We start from the raw sequence: 10,381 nt of genomic DNA, 5'->3' as shown, positions 1-10,381 counted from the left end.
CGTTCTCCTTCGATGCTCACGTTTCAACCTTCATTAGAGTTATACTATCATTAGGAAATCGATGACTTAACATACATGACTAAAGCTAGAGAAAATTGGACAGCATCTCCTTTGTTTATACAACTTACTCCATAGCATATATCAACTCCCAAGCATCAATAATAATATTCACAACATCATAACAATAGCCTTTATTCACCTACATTATCCTTACTTCTCAATTCACTTCCAATCATCCATATTCATGGTCATAACACACGATTACGTTCATTCATATACAACGTCTATCCCATGTTCTCAACATCATCCATAACATGATTATAATCATAATGTATCAAATAATCATGACTCAATCCAACTATTATTCAAAAGTGACACTATTCCCGCATTCATGACCCATTTTCTATATCCTTCTACAATCCAAGTGTTTCAACTTTCAAATACCTTAAACAACATGGAAATACCATAAAACTTACCTTAGATGGTGTAGGAATGAACCTTGGGTGCAAACACTTCACTTAAGCAAAACCCTAGTTTCCCCTTCACTTGGATTTCTTGTCTTGGATGAACTTTAATGGGTTTCTTACACTTGATTCACTTAGTTTGATGTATTTGATCACTAATATCTCTTGAATATTTGTGGGAGAAGTGTTCTAGAGAGTTCTAGAGAGAAGGAGTGAAAAATGGAAATGAAATAATGAACTTGGTCCCCTATTTAATAACTCAAAAATCTGATCTGTCGGGCAGATATACAGACACTTATACGGTCCGTATAAACTTATACGGTCCGTATAAGTAACCGTGAAATCGACCCTTGAACACCTCTTCTCTGTGACCATTGTACGGCACATTATACGATCCGTATATTTTTATACGGTCCGTATAAGTGACCGTATAATCCCATCAATGAGGGACCTTCATTGTGACGATTCTGCGGACCATTATACGGACCGTATAATATTATACGAACTGTATAATGGACCGTATAACTCATCTTTTCACTGATCTTGTTCTCGTCACTTCGTTTGATCTCCAATCCTTATGGAACCTTCTTAACACTTGTTTATCACCTCATTCACAATCTAAGGGACGTTATAACTCTTCTCCAAAACATTATTTAGTCGTCGTTAACTTGTTACCTGTAAATCCTTTCCGATACACATCGTATGCCTTGTCTTCTCTTGGTAAACTTTCTCCCCTTACTTCGAATACCTTTGAAATCTTAATTAGGGTCATCAAATGTCATTCTTTACTTATCGAAATACCATATACTTCGTGCTCTTCATTAGCCTATTCACTGTGCATTAACGGAAAATTTCTGAGGTGTAACACTTATGGTCTTTATAGATATCAAAATGAATGCCATATAAGTAGTGCCTCCACATCTTTAATGCATGAATCACTGTGGCTAACTCTAGATCATGGGTTGGGTAATTCCTCTCGTGCTTCCGCAACTGCCTCGAAGCAGAAGCTATAACTTTACTGTGCTGCATCAACACACAACCTAACACAATGCCTTAAGCGTCTCAATAAGTAACATAACTGTCTGATCCCTCCAGAAGTGTCAAAACTGGTGCCGAAGTCAATCTGTTCTTCAACTCCTGAAAACTGCACTCATAAGTATCAATCCACTGGAACTTAGCTAATTTCTGGGTCAGCTTAATCAGTGGGGCAGAAAGAGAAGAGAAACCCTCTACAAATCTGCTGTAATATCCAGTCGAACCCAAAAAAGTATGAAGCTCTGTCGGTGTTGTAGGTCTAGGCCAATTATTCTGTAACACTCCGTAAATTCGGGTTAGCTGTGAATGTGTAAAAATCTAGTGTTAACATGATATTATATCTATACGAATCCATTCTTGATGAATTCGGGTGGAAGATGGTCGTTTTGAAGTCAAACCAACAATTGAAGTTCTTAAGGGCTCTTAACTTCGCCTAAGTTTTGGTAGGTCTATATTCTGGGGGATTTTCATGAAAATGTGTTGCGAATTTGGAAAAACTTCCTTGATGAAAGTTGTAGATATTTGAAACAGATTTCCAATGGTAGGTCGCCCAACCCGAGAAAAGTTATGCAAAAAAGGTTATGTCCGTTTTACTGAAGGGCACAAAAGTTGGAGATTTCGCCCAAAGTATGCCCGGAAAGTACGGGACGTCTTTTAAAGTATGGGACGTCCTTTTAGGACGTACTTCTTCTGTTTCTGGAAGAAAATTGGGTTTAAAATGGGTATGGTCTTATTTTATTTCCATTTTTTTCATCCTCCCAAACCCTAAGGACGAAAATCATCCCTCCAAGTCTTCAAATCAAAGGTAAGAACACCCTTAACATTACTAATCTATTCTAACATCAAACCCATGATTCTTGTGATCAAAACCTAGGGTTTGCAGCATAATTCTTCCTAAAGTGATTCAAGCTAGGGTTTGGGTGTTCTTCATTAGGAAAGTGAATTGTTAAACTTTGTTTAACATATTAAGGTATGTCTTTTTTAAAAATCATTTTTGACTATAAGGATGATTTGTATGTCTCTCTTTTTGAAAACTTATTTTGAATGAAAATCACTTTTGAACCTATTGTTGGAAGTATAAATTTTATTCAAGATTCTTTAATGAATGAAAGGAAAGGTAATCTTTTCATGTTTCTTGAACCCTAATTCATCTCTAAATGGTGGTTAATGTGTGTGAGGGGACAAACCCACATTAAACCTAGATTGTAACAAACCCTATATATGTATAAGATATTATGAACGTTTTCCTCTATGAGAGATGCTTAATAATGATGGTTAAGAGTTGGTAATGACATTCTCATTGATGAATTGGGACATGGAAATCTTTTGTAAAGAAGTTATATGTTCTCAAAATATTGGTTCGAATGACTTATTCTTTCAATATGGCATAATGAACCGTAATGACAAGTTGACTATAAAGATGATTTGTATGTCTCTTTTAAAAATCTTTTTTGACTATGAAGGTGATTTGTATGTCTATATTTCAAAATTCGTCCTTTCATGAATGTCTAGATTTTCCCAAAAATCTTTCTTGAAGTATGTCTATATTCCAAAAATCATCTTTTCAATTATGTCTACTTGTGAAGTACGCTTATATTGTGAAAGCATGAATTGTATTTGAGAAACCTTCCTTGATCATTTATATAAGTTATAACTTTTGTTTGGTGGAATTTATTCTGGAATTAAAGATGATTTCTTTTAGACAAGGTCATGCGTGTGTAGGGTCAAGCCCGCATTGAACCTTATACGAACTATTCTACTTTGAAACTCGCTTTTCCCATTATTGGATGATTGAACTTAATCTTCTAAAGGTTGGACCTTAAACTTGTTTTGTTGTTGAATGGGTTTCTTGAACTTGAAATTGAATAAGAGATTTGAATAAGATTCTAAATCGGTTATGACTTGAAATGCCTCTATTTTGAGATGATGACTTGAGAAGTGAGATTCGGCTCTAAGCCATGATTGATGATTCGGTAATATGCCATGATTTGTATTTTGTTGGTGTTTGGGCCTGTATGGGCAAGCTGTACTAATCCAGAGGATGATTAGCCATTATGGATCCTAACGTATCGATATGAGTATTGTTGTGCCAGTCCAGAGGACGATTGACCTCCGTTGCTTCCTAGCGCGGAGTATCTATTGCTGTGCTAGTCCAGAGAACGATTAGCCTCCGTATCTTCCTAGACCGGAGTATCCATGGCTGTGCTAGTCCAGAGGATGATTAGCCTCCGTTGCTTCCAAGCCCGGAGTATCTAATTCTATGCTAGTCCAGAGGACGATTAGCCTCCGCGGTTTCCTAACCCGAAGTATCGATTGATTGATCTGCCTGTGAGTGGCTTGTTTCATATCTTGTTGCCTGTGAGTGGCTTGTGGTGATTTGAATTCATCAGTGAAATACTTGGCCTGGTAAATGGTAAGGAGTTAAGTTAATGTGTCTGTCATTGTTGGATTATTTGATGACTCTTTAATGTTGTTGACTCACTTTACTCCTGGGTTTGAACTATTATTTTCATTGATATCATTTTATTGATTTTATTCATTATATCTTGTTTTGTTAACTATTGCCCCTTAGACACTCGCTGAGTACCCAGTACTCAGGCACACCATTATTGTTTTTGATTGTATATTAGGTATTATTGAGGAGCAGGTTCGTGATACGCCTACGACTTAAGAGAACTTGCTGCTTTCGAGACTATTCGGTGAGCCCACATGATTGTTCGTGGGGCACCATTCTATCTTTACTTTTCGTCTGTTAGTTTCGGGCTGCGTCCCGATGATCTCCATAGTATACGTTCTTGTGGGTAGTTGTTGAGTTATTGATTAAATCTCGGGCACGTTATTACGTTTGACTAAGTATTTGATGAATAAAGACTTTCACTGATTTAATTCATATATTCATGATTTGTACATTTATTTTATAAACTGTTGGAGGCGAATATTGAACCTGGGGGGTTCAAATATTGTTATTGCATCTATTAGGTTCTTCCGATGTTGTTCATGACGTCGGATGCCGGTCACGTCTAGGGTGGGTTTTGGGGCGTGACATATTCACGGCTTCAATCTTTTGTGTATCCACCCTGATACCCTCATCTGAGATGATATTGTCACGACCCAAACTGATGGGCCGTAACAAGTGCCCGACCACTACTGGCCAAGCACTCCCGTGCTTGCATTTCATCGCTCACCGACTATCCCGGGCCCATACACAATCAGAATCGAGTCAGCCGTTTCCCGAACAATCAACATAAGAGACACTGCACCGGGAACTCACGGCCAACACATACATATAAACATAAGCACTGAGAGTAACGGCGCGAGCCGATTTGGCCGACACATATATACTGTACAACAAAATAAACGCTGACGAGGCTGCATAACATCACGACTACATATCACTGTCTACGTACCTGCGGAGTACAAACTGTAGAAATGACAGGACAAGGCCCTGCCGTACCCAAATATGTATGTAACCGAATAGCATACCAAAAGGGGTGTAGCTCCGAATCAATGGAGCGTACTGACTGCTGCTGAGGGGAGGTCCTACTGCTGCGAATCGTCTGACTGGTTACCTGGTCCTGCGGGCATGAACGCAGCGTCCACAAGAAGGGACGTCAGTACAAATAATGTACCGATTATGTAAGGCATGAATAGTAATATAGTAAGGGATGTAAAGTATGAATAATAACATAATGGAAATATAGAGCATATCGTGAGATAAAAGAGTAACCTGTACATGTGAGTGCCTCTTAAGGCGGATGCCATGCATGCTTAGCTTTCTTTGAAAAACATTTTTGTTCATATATACAGAAAATATGTCGAGAAACGTCGGCCCGATCCATTTAACCACATATGTCCCGCGTCCGCGATGATAAGTTACACAACCTGATCAGGTGCCCATGCGTCTATAGCGCCACTCCCTTTTTCCCATATTCCCCATATACATATACATATATCATATAAGCAGCATGTATGAGAGCCCAAAGAAAGTCATGTATCTATCGGAGTGACGTAAGGTCGGTAACCTCCGATTATATTATGGAATAATCATCATCGCTTTGTCTCACCTTGAAGGAACAATTATTATAAGGTGAGACTATCAATGAAGAATAACATCAAGAGAAAACATAGAATAGGATCGTAAATCTCATAAGGAGTCAATTCATATACTTTGGAATCTTTAAAAATAGTCATCATCCATGAATAAAATTGAGAATTCAAGAAATAGATCAACATTCTCATATCGTTATTGAAATCGTAAACTTGAAACCTTTAAACACGGAATCATCATCATCGTAATCATCGTAGGAAAATATTCCCATCTTTGACATCATCATTATGATTGTGAAAACAGGTTCATCGTTGTTATCGTAAGAGCTCACGGAGCCATAAATCTCTGATTTAGAAAATACGAACATTTTGGAAAACATTTATGAATTATTAGGAAAGGAATTATGCCTTGTAGTCATAAACATCCAACTTTTGAAAACAAGGAAGATATGGAAACATTTATGAAATCATAACGTCGGAATCATGCCTTTGAAAGAAAGGGACAAGCCTTAACATACCTTTCGGTCTCCTTAACTTTAACTATTCCACGCTTGGCCTCCCAGGCTCATAAATCTATATTCAAGAAAATTTATACTATTGTTAGACTCATCTTCATAGGCCTGTCTTAAGCCCTCAAACTAACTCTTTCTAGAATCACGTGAAATTTCGCAAAGATCTCCCGTTTTTATATGCCTAGCCCGAAATTATAATTCAAAGAACCAACAACAACAACGACAATAACATCATTTCCAACACCAATATGTACCATAGAACATCCCACACGATGTTTTCCAATTTCCACAACCAACCAACTCGCTATATAATTATTTAACAACTTTATCTCCGTAAATAAACCAAAATTAACATTAGTAATAGGAGATTCATACCTTATTCTTGTTAAAACAGCGATATCTTCAATATCCACCTTGAATCCACCGCAAAACCATACTAGAATCACATCCATGCGTTTATCCGAGCTTCGATTAATACTCCGTCGCTTGAAAATTGCTTACTTTGTGATTCACTCTCTCTCTCTTCAATTTTCTGGAAATTTCTGGGCAAATCTGGTGAAAAAATGGGGTTTTTACCCTTTATATAGGGTCAAATTCGGGGGTCACTGTAGCAATTTACTGTAGCAGTCGGTACTGTAGCATTACTGTAGCACAGGTTTCTGCTCTGTCGGCTGCACTTGTAACGTCCATAATTCTCTACTCCGATGTCCTATCGATGAGCAGTTTATTGCGTTGGAAACTAGACTCGACGAACTTCCTTTTAGGCTTTTGTTTCACCTTAAAACACTTCATATGCTAAGAGATATTTGTCCCCCAACTTGGACGAAAATTTTCACACACATTACCCATCCTTTCTTCAAAGTCGTACTACTTCATTTCTTCCACTTATTTCCTTATAAAACCTTCCGGTATACCTTATATACATCCTTCACTTATTAAATATACTTAATAATGCTTGCTCCTTATATTCCAAAGTGGTTTTGCTTAACCATAACTCAACGTACTTATGTTTCAAATTTCATAAGTGCTCTTCAAAGATACGGGGTGTAACAGATATGCCCCAGAAAAGACACAAAGTTCAACCAGAACTCACATTTAGAGAACTTTGCATACAACATCCGAATAGATTTAGGAAGGGCCTGAATAAGTTGTTCATTAAATCCATAAATGCCGTCGGGGCATTAGTCAACCCAAACGACATTACACGAAACTCAAAGTGACCATATTTGGTTCTGAAAGCTATCTTCGGAATGTCTTTCAATCTAACCCTCACCTGGTGATACTCGGATCTCAAATCTATCTTTGAGAACCATCTGGCACCCTACAACTGGATCAAATAAATCGTCAATCCTCGAGAGTGGATACTTATTCTTTATTGTCACCTTATTCAGCTGCCTGTAATTAATACACATTCGCAAGGAGCTATCTTTCTTCCTCACAAATAGCTCTGGTGCTCCCCACAACGATGTACGAGGACTGATAAAGCCTTTCTCAAGCAAGTCCTTCAACTGCTGCTTCAATTCCCTCAACTCAAGAGGCGTCATCCTATAAAAAAGAATAGATATCGACTGAGTATCTGGTAATACATCGATGGAAAATTCAATTTCCCGCTATGGTGGAAGACATAGAAGCTCGCCCGAAAATACATCTGGAAACTCATTTACCACTGGAGCAGACTGAAGAGTCGTTGGCTTTGCTTCTACATCCTGCAACCGGACTATATTATAAATATTGCCGTTGGCAATCATCTTCCTTGCCTTGAGATAGAAAATAAACCAACCTCTCGGTGATGCTGTATTACCCTTCCACTCTAGAACTAGCTCTCCCGAAAACTGAAATTGAAGCATGTTCGTTCTACAATCGACATTAGCATAACAAGAAGCCAAATAATCCATACCCATAACGACATCAAAATCTATCATATCTACCTCAATCAAATCTGCTACAGTGTGACGATCACAAACTATAACTACACAGTCTCTGTATACCTTTCTAGCTATCACTGGATCACTAACAGGTGTAGATACCTCAAAAGGTTTAATCAATTCGGGTTTCACCCCAAACTAACCAAAGAATAAAAAGAGTAACATACGAGAACGTGGAACCTGGATCAATCAACGCATATACATCATGAGAAGATACTAATAATATACCTGTAACAATATTAGGCGAAGACTCAAGATCCTATCGGCCAGCCAATGCATAAATGCGGTTCTGTGAACCCGAAGCTCTGAAAATCTGACTCGGTTCAGAGTGAATAGGTCGATCAATTCTTTGACCTGCAAATGGTGGAGGTGCACTTGTCGCTGACTGGCCTGAGTACCTAGAATACTGTTGCCTCTAACCCCTTATGAATTCACTAACGGAGCCGGAAGATCTGACCCTCTTACTATAACCCCTATCATGCGCTCGCTCACTCCTCCGCTGCTGTTGCTGTCACTCCTCAAGATTCTGGGCATGGGCCTGTATATAAAAAATATCCATACCATCCTGAAGTGAGGCCGTCAAACAATCATTAATCAAATGTGGCCCCAAACCACTCACAAATTGGTGAATACAATCTCCCATGTTAGCCACCATAGCTGGAGCATACCTAGCCAAGGAATTAAAATAAAGGCTATAATCTCAGGCACTCAGGTTCCCTTGTCTGAGTTTCAGAAACCCATCAGCTCTGGCCCGTCGAACCTCTAGCGGCAAATAATGCCGAAGAAAAGCATCCACAAACTCTTGCCATACCGGTGGAGGTGCGTTGACTCCTCTAGAAGACATCCAAACAGCATACCAATGAACAACAACATCCTGTAATCTATAGGAGGCCAACTCTACCGATTCAACATCCGAAACATACATTACCCATAATGTTCTCAATATTCCATCTATGAAGTTCTGTGGCTCCTCGTCCAGTTTTGACCCACAGCATTCTAGAGGGTCTAAACTAATGAAATCACGGATTCTGGCACTGACAGCTCTATCACTATGACCCGTACCTTACCGCTGATCCTGAGCGGCTACTAACTGGGTCAGTAGCCAAAAAGCCTCTCTCATCTCTCAGCCTGAGGCCTCTAATGGAGGAATCGGAGGTGCTGGACCTGGAGCTGAGGCTCCTCCATGCTCCTCTAAAATAGGCGGTGTGTGAGAGGACCGAGATGGAACCTCATTCTGGGATTCGCCCTCCTCTATATCTGTAGGCGGTTCCCGCTCAGTCCTCTTATCTATCTCTGACTTGCCCTTCTGGGATGCTGTAGTTTTTCTCTTCACAAGCATCGCTAAAATCATAACACACAGTCAGGAAAGAAGAGTCCTTATAACATGGCTCTATCGCACGATCTAAGATGAGAAAGGAAGGTCAATCATTCCTAAATGCCCCGCAGCCTCCTGTTTATAAGTGTGGCGCGCTTCACACCCATAAACAAGATTCTACTGGACACGGCTTGTAGACACACCCTAGGACAAACTGCACTGATACTACTTTTATCAAGACCCAACCGGAGGGCTATGACAGGCACCCGGAGCTAACCTATTGAGCACCTCTTAACATACTCTCATAACCATATCTAGGTGAGCCACATGGCTAACTCATAATTACCACAAACTAAAAAGGCACAAGTTTCATCAAACATAGGCACATCTATATAAACATCATTAACTTTGCCCATATATACAAGCCGACAAGGCTACCAAAAATGATATATAGAATATAAACTGAAAAGGTTATGGGATATCTAGCTATGTACATCTATCTACGAGCCTCTATATGGAGTATGTAATATGGTAAAGATGGGGCAGGACCCCCGCCATACCCAAGTATGTGCACAAAAGAATAATACCAACTAAAATGTTGCTCCAGATCAAATGGAGCACCTCTATGCAATCACTAATGAAGTAGCCTAGGGGTCTGGCTTGTCTCCCTGCCTACCTACCAGTATGAACGCAAAGGTCCACAACTAAAAGGACGTCAGTACGAACAATGTACTAAGTATGTAAGGCATGAATAGCAACATGATGAAAGCATGAAGATAACATAAAATAAAGTGAACAAGTTATACCTTATAATACCTCTTAAGACGACTGTCATGCATAATTAACCTTTCTCTAAAGGAAACATCTCATACACATACATATAATGATACCATACCCGGCCATATAGGCTCGGTGTCACCCATACCCGACCATAACAAGGCTCGGTATTATCTGTACCCGACCATAACAAGGCTCGGTATTGTCCGTACCCAACTACAGTGGTGTGCACAATAGTTATCATACCCGGCCATATAAGCTCGGTGTCAAAAAATAGTTATATATACATATATGGCATACATGATA

This window comes from Lycium ferocissimum, chromosome 9 (genome assembly GCF_029784015.1).
Source record: "Lycium ferocissimum isolate CSIRO_LF1 chromosome 9, AGI_CSIRO_Lferr_CH_V1, whole genome shotgun sequence".
Classification (NCBI taxonomy): domain Eukaryota; kingdom Viridiplantae; phylum Streptophyta; class Magnoliopsida; order Solanales; family Solanaceae; genus Lycium; species Lycium ferocissimum.
This window is presented reverse-complemented; position numbering follows the sequence as displayed.